This window comes from Pogona vitticeps, chromosome 3 (genome assembly GCF_051106095.1).
Source record: "Pogona vitticeps strain Pit_001003342236 chromosome 3, PviZW2.1, whole genome shotgun sequence".
NCBI classification, from domain to species: domain Eukaryota; kingdom Metazoa; phylum Chordata; class Lepidosauria; order Squamata; family Agamidae; genus Pogona; species Pogona vitticeps.
In genome coordinates this window covers 257,540,765-257,555,915 of record NC_135785.1, presented here as the reverse complement: position 1 = coordinate 257,555,915, position 15,151 = coordinate 257,540,765, and the positions used below count along the sequence as shown (strand labels likewise).

The 15,151-nt window shown below is 42.5% G+C and overlaps 1 protein-coding gene across 1 annotated transcript in view; it reads right to left on the bottom strand.

Moving 5' to 3' along the window:
• Positions 1-15,151, bottom strand: part of PRCP (prolylcarboxypeptidase) — a 61,134-nt gene that overhangs the window by 45,265 nt on the left and 718 nt on the right. The window lies entirely within an intron of this gene.

Sequence of the window (15,151 nt, the reverse complement as noted above, 5' to 3'; positions counted from 1 at the left end):
GCAAAAGAAGATTCCCTTCCCTCCTCCAAGCACACAGGTCCTTTTAGGTAACACACTGCTGAGGATCCTCAATTAAGTTTACTAACAGGAGTAGTAGCACACCAAAAGAATTTCTTCAGGACTATGCCAAACATTATTGTCTCTGTACTTATTTAACTTATATGCAGAATACATCATGCAAAAGGCAAGACTGGATGAATCCCAAACTGGAATTAAGATTGCCAGAAGAAACAACCTCAGATATGCAGCTGATACCACTCTGATTGCAGAAAGTGAGGAGGAATTAAAGAACCTCTTAAAAAGGGTGAAAGAGGAGAGCGCAAAAAAATTGTCTGAAGCTCAACATCAAAAAAGCTAAGATCATGGCCACTGGTCCCATCACCTCCTGGCAAATAGAAGGGAAAGATATGGAGGCAGTGACAGATTTTACTTCCTTAGGCTCCATGATGACTGCAGATGTTGACAGCAACCACAAAATTAAAAGATGCCTGCTTCTTGGAAGGAAAGTGATGACAAACCTAGACAGCATCTTAAAAAGCAGAAACATCACCTTGCCAACAAAGGTCTATATAGTTAAAGTAATGGTTTTTCCAGTAGTGATATATGGAAGTGAGAGCTGGACCATGAAGAAAGCTGACGGCCAAATAACTGATGCTTTTGAATTGTGGTGCTGGAGGAAACTGGACTGCACGAAGATAAAACCTATCCATTCCGAAGGAAATCAACCCTGAGTGCTCACTGGAAGGACAGATCCTGAAGCTGAGGCTTCAATACTTTGGCCATCTCATGAGAAGAGAAGATTCACTGGAAAAGACCCTAATGTTGGGAAAGAGTGAAGGCAAGAGATGAAGGGGACGACAGAGGATGAGATGGTTGGACAGTTCCATTGAAGCTATCAATATGAATTTGACCCGACTCCGGGAGGCAGTGGAAGACAGGAGGGCCTGGCGTGCTCTGGTCCATGGGGTCATGAAGAGTCAGACACAACGTAATGATTAAACAACAACAAGCTAAACACATGACATGCATGCTGCACTAATCAGTTTTGCAAATTAAGCCTTTGTTTACCTTCTGATGATCAATCACAAACATAGCCCACTAAATTCAAGATTTATCTTTGCTTTTGCTTTTTGTACTACCTCTTAACAACCTGGTGGATTTGATTTTTAAAAAAAATTTGAATTTAAAACCTGGATTTTTTGACATATATTAAAAATAATTTTTAATCTAAATTGTGATTTAAATCAATTTGATTTTTAAACGTCACTGATTTTTAGCCACCCTGCTTTGAGAACAATTGGAGTATGAAAAGCAGATGTCTTTCCCCACTCAAGGGAGCAAGTATTCCAAACACATGTTGAGCATATTGTCTGCTTTAAAGCTCACCTTTCAGCTGGAAAATCCCAGATATTCTTAGATATCTCAGGCCAGGCTCTGTTGCTTAAAAGTTAGTTCTAAAACTGTATGAGTCTGGAACCTTCTCGAATCAGTCTGAAGTTGCAGATTTCATGTCAGTATATGTCGGGTTCATCGCCTTGCTCAATCTGTAGAAGCAACAAGTTGCCAATTCTCAGCACTTTTCCCACTGCCTTATCCAGAAGCTTCCAGTTGGCTTTTCAGTTAAACTGTGTTAGAACTCTTCTCCCTGCTTCATCCAAGTAATTTTGTTTACTGTAGCATCTTCTCACCCTTACTGAAACCAGTTTATTTTTGTATAGACATTAATCTGTATTATTCTGTATATCTGGAGCTGGTACAAGTACTGCTTGCTAGGCTGGGGGGGGGGTCGGGTGCTGGGAGATCAAATAGCATCACCACACCTTCCTGGAGAGGGAGCAACCGAAATGACCCAGAGAGTGTGTTACTCAGACCCTATCCTGCAAACACCTAGATGAAGAAAGAGCGGATGAAAGAGGGAAAGAAACCAGAAATAGGGGCAAGACGACAACTCAGATGCAGGTCTTTCTGCCACATTGGGCAGGAAACGCTAGATGCCTGGAAAACTGGATGCTGGGAAAAACTCCATGGTGCAGACACCGCTCCTTTGAGTTTGAAACATTGAACCACTGAGAGGGACACATAACGTGTAGAGTCCTGGAAATGCGTTACCCCAAGAGCCTGAAATGTTCCTGAAATACAGAGATATAGACCCTAGAGTGATGTCAGTCCCTGAAAACAACAGAGAATTCTTTCCACAGGTTTTGGCCCCACCAAATTATTCACTAATGAAGAACCGCCTTGTGGTTAACAACTGGGGTAGAAAGTAAAGAAGCCAATCAGGAAACTTTAGGAGTGTGGAACAAAAAGTCATTGTACATGAAGCAGCTTTCTTCCTAAATCTTGGTTTCTGGTCCCTTCCCCTTTCCAAAAAAAGAGGATCTTCCCTCTCCTTGAGACCCACCCTTCTACCATCTAATCTTCCTGATGAGCCATTCCGGGGTCGCCCATCTGGAATCTAGGAGGAGGTTCTGCTGGATCTACTCATCGGCACCTATGAGGCTAAGGTATTCACATCCTTGCACTGGATCAGGTAGACTAAAATACTATATCTCTATTTTAATTATATTTTGATTTGCCAGCTTTGCTACCATAGAGTTGAGAACTTTTCGATCTGCTTTTAAAATACTGTACAGTATCAGGGCTATAGGGAGTTTAGATGGTGCTAGATAAGAAATGAGCAGCCTTTTGAAGTCTTAAGTCTGGATTTTGCATGCCACAATGATTTCATTTAAAGAGTTAATTTAGTTCATTTCGGATCATATCTATCCAGACAGCTTTAGTGAAAGCGAAATCACAGTCTCCTTTGCATGGCAAAATTTCTCTATCTAACAATTGTTTTGATTTTGTGAATGTTATCATATTCATCATGGAATGGGGCTGTTCTGATTTTCACTTGAAATTCCTTTTTGAATTAACAAAAGGCATTCACAAATTTTCTCTGTTCTTTTTACTAAACTTAAATATCTGTTTCCATTACCTGCATCTGCAAGTGGCCTAGTTTCATTTCAGGTTACGCCTTCGTACCCACTCAAGCAAAAAGGAACTCATTTGCAGTGTGTGTGGCAGATGGGGTTGTGAGATGCTACCTGTCTGGTCTTGGACAAGCATTACGGACTTAGAGCATCATCAAAAGAGGGACGGGTACACCATTTCTGACTACCATATCTAGAAAATCCAGGAAGGATAGCCATTAGTCAATATCTACTGGCAGCACATTTTTATTAATTATTAGGTGCATCTTATAAATTTGTAATTTTAGGATATGTCCTATGTCTTATTCCATTCACACTAGTCAAAGGCCATTCCCATTATGCTTAAACTTTTGCTTCTATACACCTTGAATGCCCTCAATACTCCTGAAGCAAGAGATCATCGTCCTGTCTTTTTGGGAAACTTGTTCCACACCACTACAGTACTGCCAATCTTCTCTGGAAGAATCCCTGAAGGCATTTACAGCGTGTAAACCACCAGATGGAATGGCTGGACTCTTAAGAATCTTGAGCAAAGGACTTCATGCAAATATTTTGACCATCAAAGAACACTGAATTATTGGTTGTGTACCTTTGCATAATTACTGTCATATATATATATATATTACATCTTTGCATAATTACTTTCAGGAAAACACTTGCAAGTCATTTTAAATAAGATAGAAACAAATACTTCCCTGTGCGCTTCCCCTTTTATAGGCACTCATGAAATCACCAAATGATTTGGCTTGCAACACCTCACCTTCCATACCAGAGTTATTTTTGTTCATCCACCCAACAATAAAAACAACACTACAACCGAGGAAGTGCAACTGTCTACTGAAATACTTCTGCTGCAGAAATGAAAGGCCGAGAGCTTACCTAAGCTTGCTCTCATGTCTGATAAGTACATACCACGCTAAATGGCGAAAGCCATGAACTTCAAATGGGTGATTCTTCCAGCTTTAATAGTCAACTTAAATTTCCATAGCACTAAAATTAAAATATTTACAGTATTTAGTTTTTATTAGTTTATTCAATTTACATGCTGCTTTTCTTCTCAAAGGAAACTTGAAAATATTCACAGTCAATTAAAAGCACACACCACTATTAAAACACAACACTGAAAAATAAGTAAGCATAACATTTTCAAAGCTACCATTAGAAACAAATTTAAGACCATTAAAAACATTAAAATTAAGCCTCATGTTCTGCCACCAACTGTCTTATTTTTTCAGAACAAGAGACAAAACAAAGCAGCCACAGGTCCACTACATGGAAAAGGTAAAGGTAAAGGTTCCCCTTGACAATTTTTGTCCGGTCGTGTTCGACTCTAGGGGGCGGTGCTCATCCCCGTTTCCAAGCCATAGAGCCAGCGTTTGTCCGAAGACAATCTTCCGTGGTCACATGGCCAGTGCGACTTAGACACGGAATGCTGTTACCTTCCCACCGAAGTGGTCCCTATTGATCTACTTGCATTTGCATGCTTTCGAACCGCTAGATTGGCAGGAGCTGGGACAAGCGACGGGAGCTCACTCCGTCGCGTGGATTCGATCTTATGACTGCTAGTTTTCTGACCCTGCAGCACAGGCTTCTGCAGTTTAGCCCGCAGCGCCACCACGTCCCTCCACTACATGGAAAGGATGACAAAATACAAATACATGACGGAAAGGAAGCCACACTGTGCAAATTTTACTCTGTCTCCATCTTCTCATGAAAAGAAAACATTGCTCAACCTCATGCAAATGGAGAAAAGAAGAGGAAATACTGTAGAGTCCTGGAGGAAGTGGAGGGCCTGCTGAGCCAGGTTGTTAAGAGGTAGTACAGAAACACCAGCTTCTTTTAACAGATCCATGCCTTCAAAGGCAGAGGAACTACAAGGGTACTAAAGGAGTTTGATAATTTTTAGAGAACAAGTGTGGTCCTTCAATACTGGAGGAGGATAAATGGTTTCTTCCTCTTCACAAGTGAAAAAAAAAAGGATCTGGGCAACTACTAACTACAGGTAATCACCTTATTCCATTTTTATCCTACCCTTTCTCCTCTACTAGGAACCCAAGGCAGCATACAAAAAAAATTAAAACCAACAATTAAAATAAATTGAGTAAGACTTAAAATGATAATACATACATATTTAAAACATTTTTAAATTTTAAGTTTAAAATTTTAATATACATTATCTCAGGTGCTTGCTGGGTCCACAAGACGACTCTTTAAAGAGATGTGTTTTTAGCTGCCAGCAGAAGGAAAGGAGATATTGACAGCATAATGTCAAGGAGATGAAAGTTTCTAAAATAAACATTAAGAAAAGAATACAGTGATTAATAAGAGTCAGCATTGTAGGCATCCTTCAGTCTCAAGAGACTATGGTATCGTGCTCTGTATGGAGGTCTTGGAACAGTGTCTTGTGTGGCTGAGAAGGCCAATTCGAGAGTGACAATCCCTTCCACACTGGAGACAAATCCAATCTGTCCCCTGTCCAGCTCCCTGGTTTTGCTTGTTTCGGGACTGCCTCTTTGCCTCGGTCTGCTGTACAAGTGTCTCTTCAAATTGGGAGAGGCCATGATGCACCGCCTGCCTCCAGGCTGAACGCTCAGACGTCAAGGTTTCCCATCTGTTGAGGTCCATTCCTAAGGCCTTCAGATCCCGCTTGCAGATGTCCTTGTAACGCAGCTGTGGTCTCCCTCGGGGGCGGCTTCCCTGCACTAATTCTCCATACAGGAGATCTTTTGGAATCCGACCATCAGCCATTCTCACGACGTGCCCAAGCCAACGTAGACGGCGCTGTTTCAATATTGTATACATGCTGAAAATTCCAGCTCGTTCTAGGACTACTCTATTTGGAACTTTGTCCTGCCAGGTGATACCAAAAATGCGTCGGAGACAACGCATATGGAAGGTGTTCAGCTTCCTCTCCTGCCGTGCACAAAGGGTCCAGGACTCGCTGCAGTATAGGAGTGTGCTCAGGACACAGGCTCTATAGACCTGGATTTTGGTGTATGCCGTCAACTTCTTGTTAAGCCATACTCTCTTTGTGAGTCTAGAGAACATGGTAGCTGCTTTCCCAATGCGTTTATCCAGCTCGACATCTAGGGAGAGAGTGTCAGAGATTGTTGAGCCAAGGTACACAAATTCATGAACAACCTCCAGTTCTTGCATGGAGATAGTAATAGAGGGAGGTGAGTCCACGCCCTGGCACATGACTTGTGTTTTCTTCAGGCTGATAGTTAGTCCAAAGTCTTGGCAGGCCTTGCTAAAATGATTTATGAGTTGTTGGAGGTCTTCAGCAGAGTGGGCAACAATGGCTGCATCATCAGCAAAGAGGAAGTCCCGCATACATTTCATTTGGACTTTGGTCTTCGCTCTCAATCTAGAGAGATTAAAAAGCTTTCCATCTGATCTAGTCCGGAGATAGACACCTTCTGTTGCAGTTCCAAAGGCCTGCTTCAGCATGACAGCAAAGAAGATCCCAAACAGGGTTGGCGCAAGGACACAGCCTTGTTTTACTCCGCTTCGGATGTCAAAGGGATCTGATGTTGAGCCATCAAAAACTACAGTGCCCTTCATTTCCTCATGAAAGGACCTGATGATATTAAGGAGTTGAGGTGGACATCCAATCTTGGGAAGTATTTTAAAAAGTCCGTCCCTGCTAACCAAGTCAAAGGCCTTTGTGAGATCTATGAAGGCCACAAAGAGTGGCTGTTGTTGTTCCCTGCATTTCTCCTGCAGCTGTCGGAGGGAGAATACCATGTCAGTGGTGGATCTGTTAGCTCGAAAACCACACTGTGATTCTGGATACACTCTGTCTGCAAGCACCTGAAGTCTCTTCAGCACAACACGGGCCAGCAGCTTCCCTACAACGCTGAGAAGAGAGATACCACGGTAGTTATTGCAGTCGCCCCTGTCGCCTTTGTTCTTATACAATGTGACGATGTTTGCGTCCTTCATGTCCTGTGGTACTCCACCTTCTCTCCAGCAAAGAGAAAAGAGTTCATACAGCTCAGTGGTGATGATCTCTTTACAACACTTCAAAACTTCAACGGGGATGTTGTCCTTTCCAGGTGCCTTGCCAGAGGCAAGGGAATCCAAGGCTGCTTTTATTTCTGCTAAAGTTGGTTCACTGTCCAGCTCTTCCAAGAGAGGCAGGCACTCAATGTTATTTAGTGCCTCTTCCGTTACTACATTCTCTTTAGAATATAGCTCAGAGTAGTGCTGTACCCAACGTTCCATCTGCTGTGCTCGATCCTGGATGATCACGCCTGTAGTAGACTTCAAGGGAGCAGATTTCTTCTGTATTGGACCTAAAGCCTGCTTGATACCATCATACATTCCCTTGATGTTACCTGTGTCCGCTGCTATCTGTATCTGAGAGCAGAGCTGAAGCCAATAATCATTGGAACATCTCCTGGCAGTCTGTTGGACTTGGCTACGAGCAGCTCGAAGAGCCTGCAAGTTGTACTCACTAGGACAGGCTTTGTATGCTGCTAGAGCTCTCCTCTTATCCTCGATGGCTGGAATCAGCTCCTCTGAATGGGCTTCGAACCAGTCAGCCGTCTTTTTGGTCTTCATGCCAAATGTGGACAAGGCAGTGTTATAAACAGCGTTCTTGAAGTGTTCCCATCGTTCAGGTGCATTCGTATCAGCCGGGCCTGGAAGGGTTTCCTGAAGCACTTGGGCAAATTCCTCCACTTTTCTTTGATTGCGAATCTTGTTGATATCTATACGTGGTTTTCCTTCCTTTTTAGTGTGATACAATCTCTTTGTTTGCAGTTTTATTCTGCTACACACCAGGGAATGATCAGTGTCACAATCAGCACTCTGGTAACTGCGTGTGATCGTAATACTAGATAAGCTAGAACGTCTAGTGAGGATCAAATCAAGCTGATGCCAATGCTTCGATCTTGGATGTCTCCAGGAAACTTTGTGTTGAGGCTTTGTATTAAAGAATGTGTTGGTGACACAAAGACCATAATAACAGCAAAACTCCAGCAAACGTTGGCCATTTTCATTCATCTTCCCAATGCCAAAACGGCCTAGACAGGTGGGCCAAGAGTTGTGATCACCACCAACTCTAGCATTAAAGTCTCCGAGAATGAACAGCGGCTCTCTCTCAGGGACGTTTTTGATAGTAGCTGCCAAATCGTCATAGAATTTGTCTTTGACTTCTGTTGTGGATGACAGTGTTGGTGCATATGCACTGATGAGGGTGACCAGTCCCGCTGATGAGTGGAGCTGCAGAGACAGGATTCTTTCACTCCCCACAGTAGGTGGAACAATGGATCTCAGCAGAGTATTTCTGACCGCAAAGCCAACACCATATTCCCTGGTCTCGTTCAATGGTTTTCCCTGCCAGAAGAATGAGAAGTTTTTTTCTTTGACAGATCCCATGTCTGGCAATCTCGTCTCTTGCAGGGCAACAATGTCCATCCGCAGTCTACTCAGTTCAATGTCGATAACAGCTGTCTTGCGCACGTCGTCTATTTCCTGCAGGTTGTCAGAAAAGCCAGGGGTCATTGTCCGAACATTCCAGGTTCCCAACTTTAGGGCAGATGTTTTCTTTTGATTGTTGCGTGGTGCATGGTTATTGATCTGTTTTTCGGCTCTCTGACCATCAGAAGTAATCCCTGGCATCATGCTCTGTGCCAATCGAGCAAAACGTATAACCAGTAACTGCTAGTTCCTGTGTTGAGTCAGCATTAATGCAGTAATTATTAAGTGTCAGCAAAAACAAACTACTTATGCTACTTTCAAATTACTATGTAATTTGGCCTTCAACAAAAACGAAGAGTAAACTGTTGATATTGCTGTTGCTGCTACTACTTCTCAGTTACAAGCTTGGTAGATCAGGAAATGCTGTGAATGTAGTGTATCTTGATTTTAAGAAGGGATTTTGACAAACTTCCACATGAGATTCTTATGGCTTATAGAATTCAAGATGTTCTCAAAAGAATAGAGAACCAGACCAAAAAGAACAAAATGAGCTTCCGCAGGAATAAATGTAAACTTTTTCATTTAGGTACTCTGGAAACAAATATTTAATCAATCACATAGACAGTAATATGCAAATGGCATTATATTAAATGCAACTGTAATAATCTTCCCAGGGATGACCTTTGTGCTAACAAGCCTATTGTTTTACCAGAGAGAGATAAAGAACATAATCAGCTTGATTGGGTATCAGAGTTCAAACATGGTCAGAGAAAGGAGACTAACGATAGTAAAGGATATGGAAACCAAGCCCTGTAAGGAAAGGTTGAAGATGATATGCTTAGCCTGGAGAAATGAAGACGGAGAAAGAAATGACGAAAAGATGATAGCCATCTTCAAACTCATGAAGGGTTGTCATGTAGAAGATAGAGCAAGCTGGTTTTCTGTGGCTTGAGAATGTAGGGTCTAAATTAATTGATTCAAGTTACAAGAAAGCAGAATCATCCATCATAAAGACCTTCCTCACAGTAGCTTCTGTTTGCCAATGGAACAGAATATTCCAGAAGGAAACAGTCTCGCCTTCCTGGAGGTTTTGTTCAAAACTGCTGAATGGGTATCTCTTGGGGATGCTTTATCTGTAGGATTCCTGCATTAATAGGCAGTGGGCTTGAACAGTATTGATGTACTTCCAGCTCTATAATTCTAGGAGAAGAAGAAAATGAACAGGAGCCCTGGATATTTAGCAGCTGTGAAGGAAAAAAATACTGGCTAAGAGTCAAACAAAGATGTCTTGATCAGGATTCCTTCACCTGGAGCGATGTCAGAAGACCTGTCCATTTTGCATCCCCATTCCTTTCCACTCTCCTCTTTGCATTTCCTCTCAAAAGAATTATAAAACTAATAGATGTTCCATTTATGCAAGCTGCCCATAAGCCTACCAACATCAACTCTGAAGGGCAGGACAGGCCAGACCAAGAGTTTCCATGCTACTGAATAGAATATCCATGTCAAATTCCTGCTCGTGTGAACTAAAAGTGGTTGTCGACAAATGGCAAGGCACAGACTGCTTCCCAGCATGCCAACCTAACTCAAGGGTTAGACAAGCAGCCATTACAGCTCTGCTCCCTTCCTGTCTACCTACTGTGAAATCCTTTCCTCAGCTATCACAAAATATCTATCACTTATATGAAACTCGCCCATGACACCAGTAGATTGTACTAGCAACTCTAGTTTTCAAGGACAACGTGCTTCATTTATTTATTTAGCCATCTTTGAGTCTCGAGAGACTAGGGTAACGTGCTCAATGGAGGATTTGGAACAGCGTCTAGTGTGGCTGAGAAGGTCAATTCAAGAATGACTGAAGACAAACCCACACTGAAGACAAATCCAATCTGTCACCTGTCCAGCTCCCCGATTTTGCTGCTTTCGAGACCGCCTCTTCACCTCGGCCTGCTGGGCAAAGGTCTCTTCAAATTGGGAGAGGCCATGATGCAACACCTGCCTCCCGGTTGAAAGCTCAGATGTCAGGGCTTCCCATCTGTCGAGGTCCATTCCTAAGGCCTTCAGATCCCACTGGCAGATGTCCTTGTATCGCAGCTGTGATCTCCCTCTGGGGCAATTTCCCTGCACTAATTCTCCTTACAGGAGATCTTTTGGAATCCAACCACCAGCCATTCTCACGACATGCCCAAGCCAATGTAGACATTGCTGTTTCAGTAATGTATACATGCTAAAAATTCCAGCTTGATCTAGGACTACTCTATTTGGAACTTTGTCCTGCCAGGTGACACCAAAAATGCGCTGGAGGCAACGCATATAGAAGGTGTTCCTCTCCTGCCATGCACAAAGCATCCAGGACTCACTGCAGTACAGGAGTGTCTCAGGACACAGGCTCTATAGACCTGGATCTTGGTATATGCCGTCAGCTTCTTACTGAGCCATACTCTCTTTGTGAGTCTAGAGAAGATGATAGCTGCTTTGCCAATGCTTTTATCCAGCTCAACATACAAGGACAGAGTGTCAGAGATCGTTGAGCCAATGTACACGAACTCATGAACAACCTCCAATTCTTGCGTGGAGATGGTAATAGAAGGAGGTGAGTTCACACCCTGGCACATGACTTGTGTTCTTCAGGCTGATTGTTAGTCCAAAGTCTTGGCAGGCCTTGCTGAAACAATTCATGAGTTGTTGGAGGTCTTCAGCAGAGTGGGGAACAATGGCTGCATCACTGGCAAACAGGAAGTCCCACATGCATTTCAGCTGGACTTTGGTCTTCGCTCTCAATCTAGAAAGATTAAAGAGCTTTCCATCTGATCTAGTCCGGAGATAGATACCTTTTGCTGCAGTTCTAAAGGCATGCTTCAGCATGAGAGCAAAAAAATCCCAAAAAGGGTTGGTGCAAGGACACAGCCATGTTTCACTCCGCTTCGGATGTCAAAGGGATCTGATGTTGAGCCATCAAAAACTACAGTGCCCTTCATTCCCTCATGAAAGGACCCAATGATGTTAGAGTCGAGGTGGACATCCAATCTTGGAAAGTATTTTAAAAAGGCCATCCCTGTTAACCAAGTCAAAGGCCTTTGTGATAACATGCTTATGTTATAAGAAAACAAAGGCTCCTAAAAAGATGCATACCATCACTATGTCTATACAGGTGGTTCCACAGTAAGGATTATCCTGATGGAGATGGGGTAGTAGTTCCAGCACTGCCAAATTTGTTCACTCAAAACACAGAGACTAGACAAAAAGGTGCAGGTTATAGGTGAAAGTATTTGAGAACCATGAGTTTAGCCAGGAATGAAGGGTGTACAGTATAGTTTGTAATGGTGGTGGCTGAGCCTATAGGACTTCAGAAAGGCTGGAGCAATACCCACTTGCAGGATTGGTCTACCAAGAGTTAAGTGGCTTGAGACTTCCCAGAACTCAAGACTGACAGGTATGAAACAGAACTCTTTTTATTTTGCAAAAAAAAAAAAAAAAAAAAAACAGGAACTGCTATAGTTTGTTTCAGGTCTATATGCTCAGCTTGAGAACTTCTGCTCTTAGCTGCTACATCAGGATAGCAAGATATGTGTAGACCAGATCAGCCATGCGTACAGCAATGCTTGAGGACTCTTTATTCTACCACATGTAGAAACTTCATAGAACAGATGTTCATCATATGTAAACTGTTTTAATTTGTTGCCAGCATGTTTTGTATTACAGTGCAGTAGTGGAACTAGGGCTCACAAAATCAAAACCCTAGACTTTCTGATTAGCAGAGACTATGACATTATGTGCCACCCTTTTAAACTTTCCTCCGCCGTCAGAACTTAACTGCAATACTGGGAGTAGCTGGGAGAGAAGTAGATTTTGCTCCAGCTTCCAGCAATTTCTCTGCTCCTCCTGTACATCAGGGTGGTTATGGAGACTCTCACAATATGTACCTGAACTTTCCAAACAACAGGACTAGTGATTACAGCCATCACATTTCTTGATGGCTAGTCCTTTAAACACTTTATGTACATCAGCATCCTACCTACTTCCAAATGCAAGACAAGTTCCCAAAACTTTCATAATCATGCCCTTTTTAATTTCTGAGAAATTCTCACAAGTCCCCCACACTTCTTTATGATGACCCAACCTCACAACCAAAAAAAATATATTTTATGATATGAAATTTGTTAATAAAGTGTGTTCAAGGTCATAATTTTTTTTCCATTATGGAAATCTCAACTGCAGACTGCTCCTGAAATTTCTTTATGCCTCACACTATTTGAGCACCAAAGCTTTAAGATTATATTTTGCGTATCTAAAAAAAAAATAAACTGAAGTCTAGAACAGTGTTCCTCAGCCTCAGGGTTCAACACCCAAGAGGGTCATGGGCAGCCTTTTATGTGCTTTATCCATTGATAAAGAACATCTTCCTTGACATTTCAGAGCAAGATATTAAAGTTTGTGTGTAGGTGTACAAACACAAACCCTTTTTTTCTGAGAAGGGATTATTTTACCCCTTTGAAAATGGCTTTGTTATCCAAATGAGCTGGGGGATGCAAGTTAGTTGGCTATTATAATAGGGGGTCATGACTCGAAAACGGTTGAGAACTACAAGATTGTGCTATCTGACAGAAGACTTGCTGATCCCAGGACCTGTTACGAAGCGCACAACAATATGCTGAAAGAACTATTGTGTTACACTGTAGATTAACTATCAACACGGAAGCGATCATTAAAAGGTACAGTCCATTGTCACTTTGGACTTACACTGTTTAAACTGTGTTTCACGTGCATTGTTGCTGTTTTGCAATAGCTGTCTAAAGCAGCCTATTATCACTTAAGAGCTGTTAGCAGATCAGGACATTCTAGCTGATGGGTCACTCACCTGTTGTTTTAATTTTCCACCCACACGGAAGCAACAAGTACACAGTATACATACATGCCATGTTCAAACTTGCGCTTTGCATGGAACAGCTTCTTATTCTCAGCACAGACTAGGGACAGCTAGCACAATACAGCTGCAAAACAGTTCCTGGGCTTGTTGAACTCCTCCACCCAGCTCATCACATTTTAGAGATAAAGAAATTCATTCCAGCTGGAAAATTAATTGGGCCTCTCCTTCCACCTCCACTTAGCTGCAGAATCTTGTTTACCTATTTGGGTTGCTTATGTAAACTAGAAAGCAACACCTAAAAAATTAACAAACCTGCACCATCAAATCAATTCTGACTTTTGCCAATCCTTTCAAAGGTTTTCCGGGTAGGGAACATCCAGCGGTGGCTTACCAATTCCTCCTTCTGGGGTTCCCTGGGACTGTGCAGCTTGCCCAAAGCTACACAGGCTGGCTCTTCTTACACGAGGCACAAACTCCCAACCTCTGGCTCCACAGCCAGAAATCTAAACCACTGAGCTATACAGTCTGCTTTTCACTCTAACTCTCATTCATGACATATTGGTGTCTGCAAAACCAGTCTCTAGAAGCATCCCCATCATGGTGAGGAAGCCCCATGACAACAGCATTAGGAAAAATCTTTTTGTCTTCTTTATCTTTTTCAACCCTTAAAGCTATTAGTTTACCATAAAGCAGTGACTTCGTTCCTCCAAACCTGATTGGTAAAGCATAGAATGGGTCAGGTCTCAGCATAATTACAGTAATGCTGTACACCAGGTAAGACAATAATGCTGGTAAGAGTTGAAGGCAGCAGGAAAAGAGAAAGACCAAATATGAGATGGATTGACTCAGAAAAGGAATCCATGATTTTTAGTCTGCATGATCGACATAAGGGTGCTAGAAGTGTGCAGCTTTAACAATACAGCTTTTGAGATACTGTTACTTTATTTCATAAACTGGAAGCAATCTGACCACATACATTAAAATACTCTACAATGGAAGGGAGACATTGTGGCCCCATAGTTGTCACTGCAGGACAATGCACACCATTCCTGAACATACACTATGCTCACCAGGGCTGACAGACATTTGAGTCCAATAACACTTGAAGAATTACATGGTCCCTATTTTTATCTATCTATCTATCTATCTATCTATCTATATCCCGCCTATCTAGCCACTTAAGGCCACTCTAGGCGGCTTACAGCAAGGATAATTACAATATAATTAAAACAATTTTAAGTAAGGAGAAAAACTTAGAAAAAGTGAAACAAAATGAGGGGAGAAAAAAAAAGCACAACAAAAAAGGAAAGGTCAGGGATCGGCTAAGGGGAAAGCCTGCCGGAACATCAGTGTTTTTAATTGATTTTTAAAAGTACCCAGTGAGGGAGCCGCGCGAATGTCAGGGGGAAGGTTATTCCAGAGGCGAGGAGCCACCGCCGAGAAGGCCCTATTTCTTGTCTTTTCTTTCCGGGCCTCCCTCGGCATTAGGCTCCTCAGCCTCACCTCCTGACTCGCGCAAGTGACATGGGTAGAACTTACTCAGAAAGGAGCTTGCTTTCAAGTAAGCATCCTGATCTGCAGTCTATTCTCTCCAAAGTACAAGGCACGGACATGGTGAAATTGACAGGTGGGAAGGCAATCCATCACTGATTCCCAACCAGATGTTCCTGGACTACAACTCCCAGAATCCCTTGTCACCACAGCTAGTGGTGAAGGCTTCTGGGAAATGCAGTCCAAGAATCTCTGGGGATCCATGGCTGCACTGCAATGAACCGAATGGGAGATCATCAGGTTAACAGAGAAACTGGGGGCAACTGCAACTGCATCAATGAGGACTAAGCTGCATTATAGACTCTTTCGAAAACTCAGTGAAAACCAGCATTGC